Source organism: Mirounga leonina, unplaced genomic scaffold (assembly GCF_011800145.1).
Source record: "Mirounga leonina isolate KUSES-001 unplaced genomic scaffold, KU_Mleo_1.0 Mir_178, whole genome shotgun sequence".
NCBI classification, from domain to species: domain Eukaryota; kingdom Metazoa; phylum Chordata; class Mammalia; order Carnivora; family Phocidae; genus Mirounga; species Mirounga leonina.
The window spans coordinates 1,447,860-1,468,057 of NW_023270464.1; positions in this window are offsets into that span (position 1 = coordinate 1,447,860).

Below are 20,198 nucleotides of genomic sequence, written 5' to 3' on the forward strand. Positions count from 1 at the left end.
GCAGGAAAAAACATGCAATGGAAAAAAGAGAGTCTCTTCAATAAATGGTGCTGGGGGCGCCTGGGTGGCTCAGTTGGTTAGGCGACTGCCTTCGGCTCAGGTCATGGTCCTGGAGTCCCAGGATAGAGTCCCACATTGGGCTCCCTGCTCGGCAGGGAGTCTGCTTCTCCCTCTGACCCTCCTCCCTCTCATGCTCTCTGTCTCTCATTCTCTCTCTCTCAAATAAATAAATAAATAAATAAAATCTTTAAAAAAAATAAAATAAATGGTGCTGGGAAAATTGGACAGCCATATACAGAAGAATGAAACTCACACCATACACAAAGATAAACTCAAATGGATGAAAGACCTCAATGTGAGACAGGAGTCCATCAAAATCCTACAGGAGAACACAGGCAGTAGCCTCTTTGACATTGGTCACAGCAACTTCTTTCAAGACACATCTCCAAAGGCAAAGGACACAAAGGGAAAATGAACCTTTGGGACTTCATCAAGACAAAAAGCACAGCAAATGAAACAGTCAACAAAACAAAGAGGCAACCCACAGAATGGGAGAAAATTTTTGCAAATGACACTACAAAGGGCTGATATCCATGATCTACAAAGAACTTCTCAAACTCAACACCCAAAAACCAAATAATCAAGTCAAAAAATGGGCAGAAGATATGAGCAAACACTTCTCCAAAGAAGACATACAAATGGCTAACAGACACATAAAAAATGTTCATCATTAGCCATCAGGGAAATTGAAATCAAAACCACATTGAGATACCACCTTACACCAGTTAGAATGGCAAATATTGACAAAGCAAGAAACAACAAATGTTGGAGAGGTTGTGGAGAATGGGGAGCCCTCTTACACTGTTGGTGGGAATGCAGGTTGGTACAGCCACTTTGGAAAACAGTGTGGAGGTTCCTCAAAAAATTAAAAATAGAGCTACCCCATGACCGAGCAATTGTACTACTGGGTATTTACCCCAGACAGAGATGTAGTGAAAGCAAGGGCCATATGCACCCCAATGTTCATAGCAGCAATGCCCACAATAGGCAAACTGTGGAAAGAGCTAAGATGCCCTACAACAGCTGAATGGATAAAGAAGATGTGTTCCATATATACAATAGATTATTACTCAGCCATCAGAAAGGATGACTACCCAACTTTTGCATCCACATGGATGGGACTGGAGGAGATTATGCTATGTGAAATAAGTCAAGCAGAGAAAGTCAATTATCATATGGTTTCACTTATTTGTGGAATGTAAGGAATAGCATGGAAGACATTAGGAGAAGGAAGGGAAATATGAAGGGGGGTAATCAGAGGGGGAGATGAACCATGAGAGACTATGGACTCTGAGAAACAAACAGATGGTTTTAGAGGGGAGGGGGGTGGGGGGATGGGCTAGCCTGGTGATGGGTATTAAGGACACGTATTGCATGGAGCAGTGGGTGTTATATGCAAACAATGAATCACGGAACACTATATCAAAAACTAATGATGTACTGTATAACATAACATAATAAAATTTAAAAAAAGAATTAATTAATAAAATATCTTTTCATTTGCAAGGGAAACAACTAAATACATCAAAATACTTGGCTTTGGTAATTTAAATAAGGGAGGAGCAAACACACTGGATTAGTAGATATTTCTTGAAGGACAGTTTGTCTTCAACTTGAGAAGTGAAAAACCTTAGTCATTTATAATGTTTCACCTAATATCTTCCTATGAAAAGATTCTAGTAATCCATTTAAGAGAGAAAACGTTCCTAACCTGATGTTGAGGCTGTTTCCAAGTAGGTGTATTGCACTTGCTAATTTCCATTCACACTGAATCTAATAAGAACATGTTATTTGTATCTTTTTCACAATCTCGGTTGCCTTTGGTAAACCTTTCCCAGAAAAGGTTCCTATGTAATTTTTTACCTTAATCCATGTGTAGGATCCTTCTGCCAGGTTTGGTTCCATATGTGAGATTTTACTTAATAAACTTAAAAGCACTCATTCTTTTCCAGACACTATTCTAAATGCTTTCAAATAATCATGAACTAATTTAAGTCTTAAAACAACCCTGGGAGGCAAGCACCTTTATAATCTTCACTTTGCAAATGAGGTGCCTGAGGCTCAAGGGGATTAGTGACTGGCTTCCTTGGTCAAGATTTCAAAGACAACACATGGTGAGGTCAGCCTCTGCACTGAGCACACTGCCCCCTCCTCTGGACTCTTAGCAACTACACTTGCTCCCTCAATCCCTGAAATCCATTGTGTAGACAAGGACACATAAAATGCTCAAGAATTCCTTTTTAATTTATACAAAATAAAACTATATTCAGGATTTTAGAATGTGAAAACTGGAAGGGATTAAGGTACTGATCTAATCCAGCCTCTTCATTCTACCACCAAGGCCGTGGACTTTAAGAGATCAAATTTAAATAGTTGCCCAAGTCAAAGGAATGTAATCTACTTCTATTTCATGAAGATAAATAAGGTTTTTAAGAAGGAATGAAAGGGAGTGACATCACCAAGATGGTGACATAGGTTTTTCCTGATTTTGCTCCCCCTCACAAGAACAACTAACAACTATTTATGGATAAGACACTATTGAGAGAATCCTAGAACACAGGAATGAGGCTGGGGCATCCTTCCTGCACAAGAGACCAAGAGAGACTACATCAGAATGGTAAGAGACTGAATTGTTCCTCCCCCAGGCCAGCATAACAGCATGGTGAGGGGTCTCCCCTGAGCCTGTGGTTACTAGAGTAGAAAAAGAGAACCCAGGAGTGATATTCAGCCCTATCCCCAGTTTTGTGGATTATTTCATGTAGCTCCTACTGTGGTTTTGCTGCATAGGAATTGCATGGGAATCTGTGGGGCTCAACCATTGGGAATCCAATTGTGACCAGTAATTGGGGAGGGGCTTCCAACAACCAGAACTCAAATCTTGGCAGACTGAGTTCTTATCTGCAGAATCCAAGTAATAATCCCAACCAGCAGTTTTGCTTATCTGCAGAACTGAGCCAAGGGTGCAATCTGACCAGGGAAGTTGGCAGGGTACAGGTCTGCCTGATTTGGGTCCCAAAATGAGAGATATTTTGGTCCTGGAACCTGGTCTGTCTATGTCCAGACATAAGAGCTCAGGCATAACCCCACCCACATGGATCATGGCACAGCTCCTCTCAAATAGAAAGCCTGTTCAGGAAAATTTGAGACTTGCCTGAAGTGGACACTCCCAGTTTCACAGAGTAGAAGCCAGAGTCATAACCCTTCCTGCTGCAGAGAAAAGTTCACAGACCCATTTGAAAGGGAGGGCTGGTGAGAAGAGCTGGAAACTGCATAATCTGGCAACTCGAGCCAAGAGGTAAGTGGGTAGTGCTGATCACCTTCAGAGCAAAGCCAGTGGCCCTGTTCAATAAAGGAACTTGAGACATGTCAAGATCACAAACAAAGAGCATTAATGACCTTGGAGCTGCTTCTCCCACTGCACCCAAACAGGAAAACTAATTTGTAGCTCCACTTATTGCTGAGTACAGTCTTCAGACTGCCTAACCTGAGAACTTTACCAGAGCACACAGATGCTGAGTAACCCATCCAACAGCCCTGCTTGTAGTGGCATTTTAACAGAGAGCACAGCCCACGGATTTGTCTGCAGAGCAAAACTGGTGGCCTCACCTGACCAGGATATTCAGTGCATACTTTTGCCTTATTTGGGTCCCCAGACAATGAGATGTGCAGGCCTTGGGTCTCGTCCAGTTCCCTAGTCAGGGCAGGGAAACTAATTCATAGCCTCATCTGCTGTTGAATATAGTATCCAGTCTTGACCATCTACTACACCTGATGAGAGATTTCAGGTAATTGGAAGGTCCATCTTACAGCTTAATCAAGCTGGCAGTTCTATCAAGCTCTTCTCAGCCAGTGGCACACTCCCCTCCCCACCTCTAACCTCAGAACTCAGTTACCTTGCATCCAAAATTGACCCTAACAGCAGGCCTTATCTGCCCGGAGATGTTTCCAGAAGACTTGTCTAGAAACCCAAACTGAGCTGAATGGTAAAGAATTGTCTCTGCCAAAGCAAACATACAAAGTCTGAAAAAGACCACTTACTCAAATGTGCAGATACCAATGCAAGGCATCAAAAATCATGAAAAACCAGGTAAATATGAAACTGCTGAAGGAAACTCATAAAGCTGTATTAACTAACCTCAAAGAAATGGAGATCCATGAACTGTCAGACAAAGAATTCAGAATAATCCTCTTAAAGAATTTTAGTGAACTTTTAAGAACACAACACAGAGACAACTAAATGAAATTAGGAAAATAATGTATAAACAAAACAAGAAATTCAACAAAGTAACAGAAACTATATAACCCCCCCCCCGAAATTCTAGAGTTAAAAAATATAATAACTGAACTGAAGAATTCAATAGAGCACTTCAAAAACAGACTTGACCACGCAAAAGAAAGAATCAGCAACCTAGAAGATAGGACATTTGAAACTATCCAGTCAGAAGAGCAGAAAGAAAAAAAGAAAAAAAAAGAGCGAAGAAAGCCTACAGGAATTATGGAACACAATTTAAAAAAGAAATTTTATTATGGGAATTCCAGAAGAGAAAGAGATAGGGACAGAAAATATATTTAAAGTAATAATGGCTGGAAACTTTCCAAACCTGGGAAAGAAATAATCATCCAGACCCAAGTGGCCCAATGGATCCCAAATAGGTTGAACTTAAATAAAGATGCACTGAGACAAATTATAAATAAATTGTCAAAAGTCAAAGACAAAGAAATTTAAAAGCAGCAAGAGGAAAGAGAGACTTTATATTTGTGTGAACCCCCATAAGATTATAGGCAGATTTCTCAACAGAAACTTTCAGATCATAAGAGAATGGGGTGATATATGAAAAATATTGAAGGAAAAAAACTATTAATCAAGAATACAATTTCTGGCAAAAATCTCTTTCAGAAATAAGGGAAGGATAAATGTTTTCTTGTAGAAACAAAAGCTGAGGGAATTCATCACCACTAAACCTGTCTTACAAGAAATGCTAAAAGGAGTTCTTTGAGTAGAAATAAAAGGGCACTAATTAACATCATAAAACATAAAAAGAGGGCAATGTAAAACTCACTGGTAATGATTAGTACATAGTCAAACTTGGATTCTGTATTATGGTAAATGGTGGTGTGTAATAACAGCTCTGGTTTCATAGTTAAAAAATGTAGCAAGCATAATCATAACTGCAATAATCTATCAGTTACACAATGTAAAAAATACATAAATTATAACATCAATAATCTAACATGTGAAGGGAGGTAGAAGTAAAAGTCTAAAGCTTAGAAATGCTTTTGAAGTTAAATTATTATTAGTTTAAAATAGGGTGTTATAATTTTAAGATGTTTTATGTAAGCTTTGTCATAACCACAAAGGAAAATCTGTAGTAATTAAAAAGAAAGTAATTAAAAAGAAAATGACAAAGTCCTAGCATACTGATACCACAAGACATTAGAACACGAGAAAAGACAGCAGAATAAGAAACAAGGAACAATGGACCTACTAAACAACAAGAAAACAATTAACAAAATGGCAACAGTAAGTCCTTACTTATCAATCATTACTTTAAACATAAAGAGATTAAGTCCTCTAATAAAGACAGAGAATGGCTGACTGGATTATTAATAAAACCAAGATCCAACAATATGCTGCTCACAAGAGACTCACTTTATTCCTTAAAGACATACATAGCCTGAGAGTGCATGAATGGGAAAAGTTATTTCTAGCAAATGGTAACAACCACCACCACCACCACCACCACCACAACATCAAACAGGCATAGCTGTGTTTGTCAGACAAAATAGACCTTAAACTAAAAATGATAAAAAAGAGACAAAGCCACAAAACACTCTTGACTTAGGGAAACAAACTGACGGTTGCAGAAAGGGAGGTGGGTGGGGGGATGGGGTAACTGGGTGATGGGCATTAAGGAGAGCACATGATGTGATGAGCATTGGGTATTGTATGCAGCTGATGAATCACTGAACACTACAACAAAAACTGGAGATGTACTGTATGTTGGCTAATTGAATTTAAATAAAAAAATAAAAGAAAAAAGAAAAAAGAGAGACAAAGAAAGTCATTATATAATAATAAATACTCAAGTAGATATAAAAATTGTAAATATTTATGTGCCCAACATAGAAACACCTAAAAATGCAAAGCAAAAACTAATAGATCTATAAGGAGAAATAAACAATACAATTATAGTTAGGAAATTTAATACACCTCTCTCAATAATGGATTTATCATCCAGACAGTATCAATAAACAGTGGATTTGAACAACACAGAGCAACACATGTACAGAAAATACTATCTGACAATATCAGAATACACATTATTTTCAAGTACACATGGAAAACTTTCTAGGATAGACCATATGTTAGGCCACAGAACAAGTCTTAGCAATTTCAAGAAGATTAAAATGACCACAATAGTATAAAATGAGGAATCAATAACAAGAGGAAAACTAGGAAATTCACAAATACATGGAAATTAAACCAAAACTCTCCTAAACAACCAATGGATCAAAGAAAAAATTAAAGGACAAATAAAAAAGTGTTTTGAGACAAATGAAATAGTAACTACAACATAATAAAACTTATGAGATGTAACAGAACAGTTCTAACAGGGAAGTTCATAGCAATAAATGCCCACATTTGAGAAAGATCCCAAATAAACAACCTAACGGTGTTACCATATGGTAACTCAATGTTTAATTTTATTAGGAACCACTATACTGTTTTCCACAGTGGCTGCATTATTTTACATTCCCACCAGCAACATGCAAGCACTCCAGTTTCTCCACATCCCCACCAACACTTGTTATTTTCTGTTTTTTAATAGTAGCCATCCTAATGAGTGTGAGGTGGCAGCTCATTGTAGTTTATTTTAGGCACAAAACACTCTTAGAAATACTAAAGAGGATAATTTGATAAAGTCGTTACATCACGAGCTAATTTCTCAATAATAGTTTGAAGTTATTTTATTGAGTCAGGACTTGATTCCTATTGTTAATTAAAGTATTGTTAAAACTCCAGGAGTTATTCTCAGTGTCCTTGGCCTAGGGAACTCAGACCACAGTGGGCTTCAGGGTAAGCAAAGGGTTAATGAGGAGTCCACTTCACAAAGAGGTCACATAGGTGTGAGATCCACCTTGTTTTTATTTGTGTGTTTGTCTTTTTGTTGTTGTTATTGTTTTAAGAGTAAAAACAAACAACATACTGATTGCTCACTGTGATCTGGGAAAGGACTATAATATAATTAATCAAAAATTTCAAACCAATTGGGTTTATAAATCCATACATTTTAAATCGACTGGAATATTGCGAAAGGTGCTTCTTAATCCCGAATTCAGGGTTCATGTTATATTAGCTAGATTAGTAAAAAAAGACATCTGATCAAAATATGGCATATGTAATTCTGAAGATTCCTAAATTCAAGATTTATCTTGAATTACTGACTGGGTTTGCCAATAATAACTTGAGCTATATAGATTATTATGTCTATATTCAGGAAATTAACAAAAACAAAAGGCAGACTATTTTAAAGGCAGAACCAATGAAGAGTATTTATCTCTTATTCTATGTGCTGATTCTGGTTCATGATTTCAAAAAATAAAAGCACCAAAAATAAACAGAAAGATGCTGTGGCTGACACACTCTGTTTTCTTGAAACAGCAATCAAAAATGTCATGTTGATTACTGGGAAGACAACAGCTGTTCTGAGTCTACAGGTTCTTACCAGCTTCTCAGCTGTCACTCTCCCTTCAGGGTGAGTCCTGAATCATCCCACCCTCCTAAAGAATAATGCCTGCTCAGTAGGCAGGTTGGAGAGCTACAGATTTAGACTCCTTTGTATTTATTACAGCTTCTAGTTTTCTATAAAAAAAATCTATTTTTCATAGTAGTATGAGTATTCAATATTATAAAGTAATGGGTACCACTGAGGTGATACTAGAGCTTGTTTCTTCTCTTTATTTTAGAAAGTAGGAGAAATAATTACACCAATAAATAGAACATTATTTTCCCCAGAGAAATGAAAATTGGGTGTGAATTTCTCTGGCTTTCAGAGTCCCCACAATCGTTGGTCATCCTGGTAAATGCCAAACCACATTGCGATAGAAGTCTGAGACTAAGATTTGAATTTCCCTCTAGTCTGTCATACCAGCAATTTACATCTGCTTTACTGTTAGTAAAACAGGAACATTAACAACATTGAAAGTGGGATCAGTGAAGGTGCTTTGAGTTGGTGGAGGCTTTCCCCCATTGAGGGCTCAGTGGTTTCCCCCCATATTCACTGAAACTAGATGTCTTCAGACAGTAGTCTTACCCCAGGGACTTACCTTCCAGATATCATTCTTGCCAGCTAACCCTTCTCTCTCCCCAGCCCTGCTGGACACCTCTTTCCCAAGACCTCCCTTTCTATGAACATGTCTTTGACTATTATTGCATGGTGGTTCCCCAATAACAGTTTGCATGCCCTGACTCACTTATATGATGCTAAGTGCCAGTAGTGGCTTGGAACCCTCAAACCACAGTGCACCCATGTCACAATAAGTGAAGAATCTTCCTAGGACACCATGTGCCCCCTCTTTCCCCAGCTGCTGCCTCAGGAAAAGTGGGAGCCATGTTTTAAAGCACCTTACACAGAGCTGGACACTGGGTGCAAAATACATACTTTTTCATTGGATTAATATGTGTGTTTAGTTTTGTAAGAGTTAAAGGAGAAGAGGAAGTCAATATGTCCAAATGCTCCTTTTTTTTGGCTGAAAGGCCCAGGAAATCTGTCAAGCTGTGTTCTATTGTTTGTTAGGGACAACTTTTTAAAGACAGCTAATCTGAATAAATAGATAAATAGAATAAATAGATGCAGATTTTAGTGAACAAATATTAAGGGTAAGAAGTCCTGGATTCTGGCTCCAGTTAGCTCCAGGTTTCCCACATATATCTTCGTGATTGTAAATAAGTCAAGAAGCCTTCCTGAGGTTGTGTCTGTAATTAAAGCAAGAAGATGTGGCCCTGGAGAGTGGTTTTGCTGTTTCAAAGAGATGAACAAGTGCAGCAGTTTGGAGTATAAAGTGTTATAGATAAATGTAAGAGATTATTAAGGCCATAAGTCATTGCCATGCCACCTGCTGGGAAAATGTGCTATAAGGAGGAAAGTTTGCTGTGCTATTGGTCCTCATTCTGTGAGGGAAGGTATATCTCAGCCAGGCAGGCAGGAAGCCAGAGCTTTGCCCATGGCTGAGGGGGGGAATCCACAAAGAAGGGGCTATTTTGTTAAGATCTTCTGTTTTCAATGATTCCTCAGAGGGAAACTAGAACCATGTTGCTGAGTGAACAGTGATATTGTTTTATGAAAAGCAGATCTACAGCATCTGTGATTTGCCTCACAGTGCAATCTTAAAATAGGTATTTATTAGTTTTTTTCCATTTTATTTGTACATAAAGTACTTGGTTCTAAATTAGAAAAAGTTAATATTCTCTTAATGGGGTTGCTTGGGGGAGCACACACCATGCAATACAATGTTTCAAAGGAGTCTTTAGATCAGTGGGCCACAAGAACTCTCACTTCAGTTTAAATGAGGAACTTTTCAGGTGCAAACAAACTAACAGAGAGCTTCAAAACACTAAGAAGATGAAGAAGAAGAAGGAGGAGGAGGAGGAGGGGAAAATATAATGTGTTGTGAAAGCAGCCTTATACACCAAGAGATTTCTTAGGGTGCTAAGAATGTTTAGAAATGTTTGTAAGCAAATAATACATTGTTGACACATATTCCTATAAGCACATTTGATCAATTTGTGATTGAATTTTTCTGTTTTTTGTTCTCAACCCTTGTAATCATGTTTAAAAGAATTTGGGAGTTTTAAGGCGATAAGACAGAAATGGTTAGAGAGACAATTCCAGTCTTGTTTTTGCTAAGCATCCAAGTGTATCACAAGAACCTGATTCCTGCTTTCAACATTGCACAGGGCTCAGTGTGGCCCAGAACACCCTGGAGTCAGGTTATTGTCCCATTTTAATCCTTAGAGTTGGAAACAATTTCCTTCTCCTAACAGTTTTCCCCCAAGTGGAATTACATTTTTGTGCAACCAACTACTGATCTAAAGGTTAAAAGGAAAAGAAAGAAAAGCTTTTGAAATCAGTGAAGGTATAAAAATAGCTCCTGCAGGGAGACACACACAAGCCATAATACATCTTGAACACAGAAAATTAATCCTGCCAACTCTAGCTGGGAGCTCAACTGGCCCCTGTGCACAGATACCACCCATCTTCAGAGATCAAGTTCAGATTGCTTGCATTCATTATGCAAATTCATATTGTGGCCTTGGCCTCTATTTAAAAATAAGGGGAAGACCCTAAGTAAAGCAAAAATCTTAGTGAGAAGGTAAAGCCAATTGAATTTATATATGTGCAAAGGGCAAATGAAATCTCCAATTCTGGCTGTGGTTTTAGGAACAAAACTATCCAGAATTCAAGAAATATTAAAAATGACATTAAAAATCTCATTTACATTTGGGACAGATTACATAATAATGAGCCTCAAACTGAATGTGTCTATAATGCTCCCAGGACAGAGCTGCCTTTCCCCTTGACATCCCCTTTCTCCATTAGTGGCACACCATCACTGTTCCCCCAATACCTGAACCTCAACACTCATGCATCTTTGATTCCACATTTTCCCATCTCTCTAAAAGTAAGCAGTTGCCTGAAGTCTGGTCTCCTTTCAAGTTATGAGGAAAATGCTGAAAAGTTCTGCAAATACTGTTTAGCTTCTTCAAGGTACAGGGTGAACTTGAGAGGCTTACAGTCAAGGTTATTAAGAGCTCAAGTGAGTCACTGAAATGGATTTGATGTTGAAAATACAAGTTGCATCAGAATGAAGATTGAGCATTTATTTAATTCAGGTTCTGCTTTACAGTAAATGACAAACAAAGAGAAAAATATTTTTAAAAGGCCAAAATGCCAGCCAGAGAGAGGTGGGAGTTGAGAGGCTGGATATAGCACTGGGGTTACTCCAAGTTAAAAGGCAGTGAAGGAGATCTGGAGGAGGGAGGGAAGATGGTGGAAGAATAGGGGACCCTAGATTCATCTGGTCTCTTGAATTCAGCTAGATATCTATCAAATCATTCTGAATATCTGTGAATTCAACCTGGCATCTAAGAAAAGAATTGGTGCAAGTCTACAAATTGAAAAGTGATCACGTTTTACAAGGTAGGAGGTGTGGAGAAGTGAATCTGAGGGGATATATCAGAAGATAAACCACAGGGAGGGAGTCTCCAGAGGCTGGCTGCCAGAAAGTGATATAGAAATGGAGTGCCAAATTGGAACTTCTAGAAATCTGCTCCTGTAAGGGACATCCCAGCCTGGAAGGTGCTTAGGTGGCAAAGCAAGACAGAATCCTAGGTGGGACCGTGTGGTCTCAGGATTCCCCAGGGTCACAGAAAGAATGGGGGTGCCATAGTGTGACAGAGTTCCCAGGTATTGGAGCAGGTAAGCCAGATACAATAGTGAGCCCTGGAGAGGGCTCCCAGCTAGGTGTTGCCATAAACCACAAACCACAGAAGATGGGGGTATTGCTTTCAAAGTAAGGGCCCAGCAAGAAGCCTGGCCCTCCTCCTTCCCCAGGGAGGAACAAGGCAGGTGCTTGCAGGATCCAACAACCACTCAGGGGCCCAGTGAACAGTGGAGCCCCGGTGAGACACCGCCCTACCCAGGATTGGTGCAGGTGTAAACCACAGAAGTCTGCAGAGTTTGGTGCAAACAAAAGTGATTGATTGTTTTTCCCTGAGGGTGCAGTGGAGAGTGGGCACCTCAGCTCTGGGGCTGGAGATTGGGGTGCTGCTATTTTTACTTTTTTTCATCCTCTAAAGCTACTCAGATAGTGTTCAGGGAACAAAAGCCACATAGAGCAAATGGAAGCAGCTTACATTGAGCCCAGCCCCCTGGTAAGGGGTGGTATAACTCCATCCAGGCAGACACCTGAGAATCAGTGCAACAGGTCCCTCCTCCAGAAGACCAGCAGGAACATCAGAGGAATACCAAATTTATGAATCACACAGAACTACAAAACTCCTGTGCTAGGGGAAAATAGTATATAGAATTCGAGATTTTAGTCTCATGATTCTTTAGTCTTTCAGTTTGAAATTTTCTTTTTCCTTTTTCAACTAGTTTATTTAATCAACTCTTTCTTTAAGTCTTTTTAAAAATTTTCCTTTTTACATTTTCATTTTATGGATATATTCATATTTGGCTGCCTTTCACTGTATTCAATTTTATTTTTGTAACTGTATATACATATATGTATATATATATACATAAGCCTTGCTTTCTTTACTATTTTGGGATCAAGTGTCTGTTAGATTATATCCTCCCCACCTTTTTTCCCCATTTTTTTGGCTTCTGATCTTTTCAGATTTGTCTAGTGTATACTTCACTGGGATTGTGGTTGATATTTTTGATTTTGTTCTCTCATTCATCTATTCTTCTCTCAGCAAAAATGACTAGAAGGAGAAATTCACAACAAAAGAAAGAACCAGAGGTAATACTCTCTGCCATAGATTTAATTGATATGGTTGTAAGTAAAATGTCAGACGTAGAATTCAGAATAACAATTATAAAGTTACTAGCTGGGTTTGAAAAAAAGCATAAAAGACACTAGAGAATCCCTTACTGCAGAAATAAAATCTAATCAGACCAAAATTAAAGATGCTTTAACTGAGATTCAGTCTAAAATGGATGCTCTACAAGCTAGGATAAATGAGGCAGAAGACAGAGTCAGTGACATAGAGGACAAAATGATAGAAAGGAAGAAAGTTGAGGAAAAGAGAGAAAAACAACTAATGGACCATAAAGGGAAATTTCTAGATATCAGCAATACCATAGGTGAAACAAAATTAGAATTATTGGGGTGCCAGAGGAAGAAAAAGAGAGAGAGAGAAGGACAGAAGGTATATTTGAGCATATCATAACTGAGAATTTCCCTAAACTGGGAAATGAAACAGGCATTCAAGTCCAGGGGGCACAGAGAACCCCTTCAAAAGCAATAAAAATAGAATGAACTCCAAACATATAATAGTGAAGATTGCAAATTTCAAAGATAAAGAGAAAATCCCAAAAGCAGCTTGAGACAAGAGCTCCTTAACCTACAAGGATAGAAACATTACTGGCAGCAGACCTATCCACAGAGACCTGGCAGGCCAGGAAGGGCTGGCATGATATATTCAGGGTACTAAATGAGAAAACCATGCAGCCAAGAATACTTTATCCAGCAAGGCTATCATTCATTAACGGAAGGAGAGAGAAAAAGCTTCCAGGACAAATAGAAATTAAAAGAATTTATGATCACTAAACAAGCCCTGCAAGAAATATGAAAGGAGATCCTATAAGCAAAGAGAGAGCCCAAACATAACATAGACCAGAAAGGAACAGAGACAATCTACAGAAACAGTGACTTTACAAGTAGTAAAATGGCACTAAATTCATATATTTCAATAGTTTCTCTGAATGTAAATGGGTTAAATGATCCAATCAAGACACAGGGTATAAGATTGGATTAAAAAAACAAGACCCATTGATATGCTGTCTCCAAGAGACTCATTTTAGACCGAAAGACACCTCCAGATTTAAAGTGAGGGTGTGGAAAACCATTTATCATGCTAATGGGTATCAAAAGTAAGCTGGGGTGGCACTCCTTTTATCAGACAAATTATATTTAAAACCAAAAACTGTAATAAAAGATGAGGAAGGACACTATATCATAATTAAAGGGTATATCAAACAAAATCTAACAATTGTAAATATTTATGCCCCTAACATGGGATCAGTGAATTATATAAGCCAATTAATAACAAGATCAAAGAAACACATTGATAATAATGCAATAATAGTAGGGAACTTTAACACCCTCCCCCAAACTGCAATGGACAGATCATCTAAGCAGAAGATCAACAAGGAAATAAGGGCTTTGAATAACACTGGACTGGATGGACTTCACAGATATATTTAGAACATTCCATCCCAAAGCAACAGAATACACATTCTTCTCAATTGCACATGGAACATTCTCCAGAATACATCACATTCTGGGTCACGAATCGGATCTCAACTGGTACTAAAAGAGTGGGATTATTCCTTGCATATTTTCAGACCATAATGCTTTGAAAGCTTTGAAACATGAACTCAATCACAAAAGGAAATTTAGAAAGAACTCAAATACAGGGAGGCTAAAGAAGATCCTACTAAGGAATGAATGGGTCAACCAGGAAATTAAAGAAGAATTTAAAAAGTCATGGAAACAAATGAAAATGAAAACACAACCATTCAAAACCTTTGGGATGCAACAAAATCAGTCCTAAGAGGAAGTATATAGCGATATAAGCCTTTCTCAAGAAACTAGAAAAGTGTCAAACACACATCCTAACCGTACACCTAAAGGACCTGGAGAAAGAACAGCAAATAGAACCTAAACCCAGCAGGAGAAGAGAAATAGTAAAGATTAGAGCAGAACTTAATGAACTAGAAACTAAAAGAACAGTAAAACAGATAAATGAGACTAGGTGCTGGTTCTTTGAAACAATTAATAAGATTGATAAACCCCTAGCTGACTTATCAAAAAGAATAGAGAAAGGACTCAAATTAATAAAATCATGAATGCAAGAGGAGAGATCATGACCAACATGAAGGAAATACAAACAATTATAAGACCATATTATGAGCAACTACATGCTGACAAATTAGACAAATTAGACAATCTGGAAAAAATGGATGCATTCCTAGAAACTTATAAACTACCAAAACTGAACCAGGAAGAAATAGACCCATAACCTGAATAGACCCATAACCAGTAAGGAAAGTGAAGCAGTAATAAAAAAATCTCCTAACAAACAAAAATCCAGGGCTGGATGGTTTCCCAGGAGACTTCTACCAAACATTTAAAGAAGAACAAATACCTCTTCTTCTGAAGCTGTTTCAAAAAATAGAAATGGAAGGAAAACTTCCAAACTCGTTCTATGAGGCCAACATTACCTTGGTCTCAAAACACATAAAGTCCCCACCAAAAAGAGAATTACAGACCAATATCCCTTATGAACATGGATGCCAAAATTCTCACCAAGATATTAGCCAATAGGATCCAACAGTACATTAAAATCACTATTCACCATGACCAAGTGGGATTTGTTCCTGGACTGCAAGGGTGGTTCAACATCCACAAATCAATCAACATAATACATCACATTAAAAAGAGAAAGGACAAGTGCCATATGCAGAAAAAGCATTTGACAAAATACTGCATCGTTTCTTGATTAAAACTCTCCACAGTGTAGGGATACAGAGAACATACCTCAATATCACAAAAGCCACGTACAAAAAGCCCACAATGAACATCATTTTCTGCTTTTCCCCAAAGCTCAGCAACAGGACAGGGATGTCCACTGTCAGCACTGTTGTTCAACATAGCATGACAAGTCCTAGCCTCAGCAATCAGACCACAAAAATAAAGGACATTCAATTTGGCAAAGAAGTCAAACTCTCACTCTTTGCAGATGTCATGATACTTTTGGTGGAAAACACAAAAGACTCCACCCCAAAATTGCTAGAACTCATACAGGAATTCAGCAATGTGGCAGGATATAAAATCAATGCACAGTAATCAGTTGTATTTCTATACACAAACAATGAGACAGAAGAAAGAGAAATTAAGGAGTCAATCCCATTTAACAATTGCACCCCAAACCATAAGATACTTAGGAATAAATCTAACCTAAGAGGTAAAGGATCTGTACTCTGAAAACTAGAGAGCACTTATGAAAGAAATTGAGGAAGACACACAGAAATAGAAAAACATTCCATGCTCATGGATTAGAAGAACAAATATTGTTAAAATGTCTGTGCTACCCAGAGCAACCTACACATTCAATGCAATCCCTATCAAAATACCATTGACATTTTTCACAGAGTTGGAACAAATAATCCTAAATTTTTCTATGGAATTTTGAAAAAAAAATATCATAGCTGGTATTTCCAGACTTCACAATTCCAGACTTCAAGCTCTATTACAAAGCTGTAATCATCAAGACAGTGTGGTAAGGCACAAAAACAGACACATAGATCAATGGAACAGAATAGAGAACCCAGAAATAGATCCTCAACTCTATGGTCAACTAATGTTCGACAATGCATGAAGGCATATCTGATGGAAAAAAGACAGTCTCTTCAACAAATCCTGTTGAGAAAATTGGGCAGCCACATGCAGAAAAATGAAATGACCATTTTCTTACACCATACACAAAGATAAAATCAAAATGGTTGGAAGACCTAAATGTGAGACAGGAATCCATCAAAATCCTAGAGGAGAACACAGGCAGCAACCTCTTTGGTCTAGGTCACAGCAAGTTCTTGCTAGACACATCTCCCTTTAAAGGCAAGGGAAAGAAAAGCAAAAATGAACTATTGGGACTTCATCAAGATAAAAAGCTTCTGCACAGCAAAGAAAATAGTCAGCAAAACTAAAAGACAACCCATGGAATGGGTTTTTGCAAGGTATTTGCAAATGACATAGCAGATAAAAGGCTAATATCCAAGATCTGTAAAGAATTATTTTTACAAACACACCAAAACCAAATAATCCAGTGAGGAAATGGGCAGAACACATGAACAGACATTTCTACAAAGAAGACATCCAAATGGCCAATAGACACATGAAAAAAAGTTCAATACCACTCGGCATCAGGGAAATACCAATCAAAACCACAATGAGATACCACCTCACACCAGTCAGAATGGCTAAAACTAACAAGTCAGGAAACAGCAAATGTTGGTGAGGATGCAGAGGAAGGGGAACCCTCCTACACTGTTGGTGGGAATGCAAGCTGGTGCAGCTCCTCTGGAAAACAGTATGGAGGTTTCTCAAGAAGTTAAAAATAGAGCTACCCCACAACCCAGCAATTGCACTAGTAGATATTTACCCCAAAGATAGAAATGTAGTTATCCAAAGGGGTACCCGCACCCCAATATTCATAGCAGCAATGTCCACAATAGCCAAACTGTCCATCTACAGATGAATGGATGAAGATGTGGTATACATAAACAATGGAATATTACTCAGCCATCAGAAAGGACGAATACTTACCATTTACATCAATGCAGATGGAACTGGAGGGTATTATGCTGAGCAAAATAAGTCAATCAGAGAAAGAAAATTGTCATATGGTTTCACTCATACATGGGATATAAGAATCAGTGCAGAGGATAATAAGGGAAGGGAAACTGAATGGAAAGTAATCAAGGAGGGTTGATGGGCATTTAAAAGGGCACGTGATGTGATGATCCCTGGGTATTATATGCAACTGATGAATTATTGTATTCTGCATCTTAAACTAAGGATGTACTATATGTTAGCTAATTGAATTTAAATTAAAAAAAATCAACAAAGGCAGTGATGGAGGAGCAGGGCACAAATTTACTTCAGGCTAACAGAGTTTGGGGTTCTATGGAGAATCAAAGCTCTTGGTGTCCATGGCAGGCCCCATGCTTCTGAAGAAGGAGAGTGGATTGAGGGGTGGCCACACACCATAGAGCAGGGCCCCCACTCACAGACAATGCCTACTGCTGCACTTCATGTGGCAGGCGGGCCCCACCCCCACTACCTGCTGAGGTGTTGAGAGATAGATTCCCCTACAAGCCAATACAAAAATTTAAAGACAAAGAATATAGAAAGCATCACCTCAAAGTTGCAAAGTTGCACCTCTGCAAGAAACACTGTGCTCTAGCCTTCTGTGCTCAGAACATCCTGTCCTTCAGTCAATCACATCCTGGGCTCCAGCCCAGTGATCAATTCACTACAGCCTTACTAATGTGCCACCTACCTGCAGGAAGCAGGCTCCCTGGGCCTAGACCTCTGTGCACTTGCCCCTTAGTCTGGAATTCCTGCACCCTGACATTTTTTTCCATGGCCCTCCTGACTACTCTGTTTAGTTCTTAATTTTAGTCACTCTTGTTCACTTTTAGAATTTATATTTCATTCTTCTTATAGCTTGAAGTTCCATGCTCAAATCTGAATATTTTTCAGTTCTTTCAATATTGTAATTTTGGTCATTTTAAAGCCCATGTCTGGTCCATTGCCTGAATCCCTGAGCTATTTTTCTACTTTCTGTTGACTTTTAGAATTGTTGACATATATTTTCTTTTTTATATGCCTAGCATATTTCTTTATGGTTTCTTTACTTATAAATTTTCATCTGGTTATAATTTTAGATTTACAAAAGCATTGTCATTAGAGTAGAAAAACTTCTGTATATCCACCAGACTGACTTGCCATTTCCCCCCATTTTTTTTCATTATTCTCCCCTTCACTCTGTGTATGTGTGTGAATATGTATGAAGTAATTTTATCTTATGTACTTCATAAACTCTTGCCTAAACCTTAGAACCCCCATTTTCTCTTATTCAATTAACCTAATTAGCAGAGTTAGTGCTCATTTACAACGTGATCACTCTTACAGACACTTTATTTCAGAGCATTAAATAAATGTATTAATATGTGTCTACTCAACTATAATGAAAACGACCAAGAAATGAATGATGGAAAGCATCTTGCAGGATAAATAACTGAGTGTGTGTCTTCACCACTTTCTACATTCAGCTGTAGGATTGAGTAGAAGGTCAGAAAAACTCATTCATTGATTTTTAAAAGATGTTATTTGTGCCTGAATTAAAGGTGTGTCTATGTTAATTAATTGAAGAGCCAATAGCTAGCTTATGTTCATTGTAGTGTGTTTATTGTGGTCAATTAATTTTTGAGATTGATTTAGATGGAGTGGCCAATGTTGGTGCTGTAGAGTTGTGTGATCATTAACAAAGAGGAATGCAGCCTAACGAGTGGGGGTAATAATGACAGAGGAGGGGCATCATCCAAGTGTTTCCTGACACGTTTTGTAAGAGAGAACAAATACATTTTTAATATGCATTCATCCTCATTTTTCTTATAATGAAGAAAATATTGAAATTTGGAAATGTGTTTTTTTTTCTTGAGATGGTATCCTTCTCTGTAGTTTGGAACCTGGGCCTCACAGAGGTTGGCTCCATATTTTCTATTACTTCCTCCCACATGTAGCTCCAATGGAAACTTCCAAGATGAATTGTTAGCATTTAAGAACAATGTGCAAATATATGCATCAGTACTGTCTATGTCAAAGTCAAGAAAAGGTTTAGACTATATAGATGAAATCTCTTCATTCCAAAGGTATACAACAAGTTATTGTATAACAAAAAATATATCATTTATCTTTTAATTTATTTATTTTTATTTATTTATTTTTTTATATTCTTATCTTAATCCCCATACATTACATCATTAGTTTTAGATGAAGTGTTCCATGATTCATTGTTTGTGCACAACACCCAGTGCTCTATGCAGAATGTGCCCTCCTCAATACCCATCACCAGGCTAACCTATCCTCCCACCCCACTCCCCTCTAGAACCCTCAGTTTGTTTTTCAGAGTCTATCGTCTCTCATGGTTCGCTACCCCTCCGATTTCCCCCGCTTCATTCTTCCCCTCCTGCTACCTTCTTCTTCTTCTTTTTTTTTTTCTTAACATATATTGCATTATTTGTTTCAGAGGTACAGATCTGAGATTCAACAGTCTTGCACAATTCACGGCGCTTACCAGAGCACATACCCTCCCCAGTGTCTATCACCCAGTCACCCCATCCCTCACACCCCACCCCCACTCCAGCAACACAGTTTGTTTCCTGCAATTAAGAATTCCTCATATCAGTGAGATCATATGATACATGTCTTTCTCTGTTTGACTTATTTCACTCAACATAATACCCTCCAGTTCCATCCATGTCGTTGCAAATGGCAAGATCTCATTCCTTTTGATGGCTGCATAATATTCCATTGTGTATATATACCACATCTTCTTTATCCATTCATCTGTCGATGGACATCTTGGCTCTTTCCACAGTTTGGCTATTGTGGACATTGCCGCTATAAACATTGGGGTGCACGTACCCCTTCGGATCCCTACTTTTGTATCTTTGGCATAAATACTCACTAGTGCAATTGCTGGATCATACGGTAGCTCTATTTTCAACTTTTTGAGGAACCTCCATACAGTTTTCCAGAGTGGCTGCACCAGCTTGCAT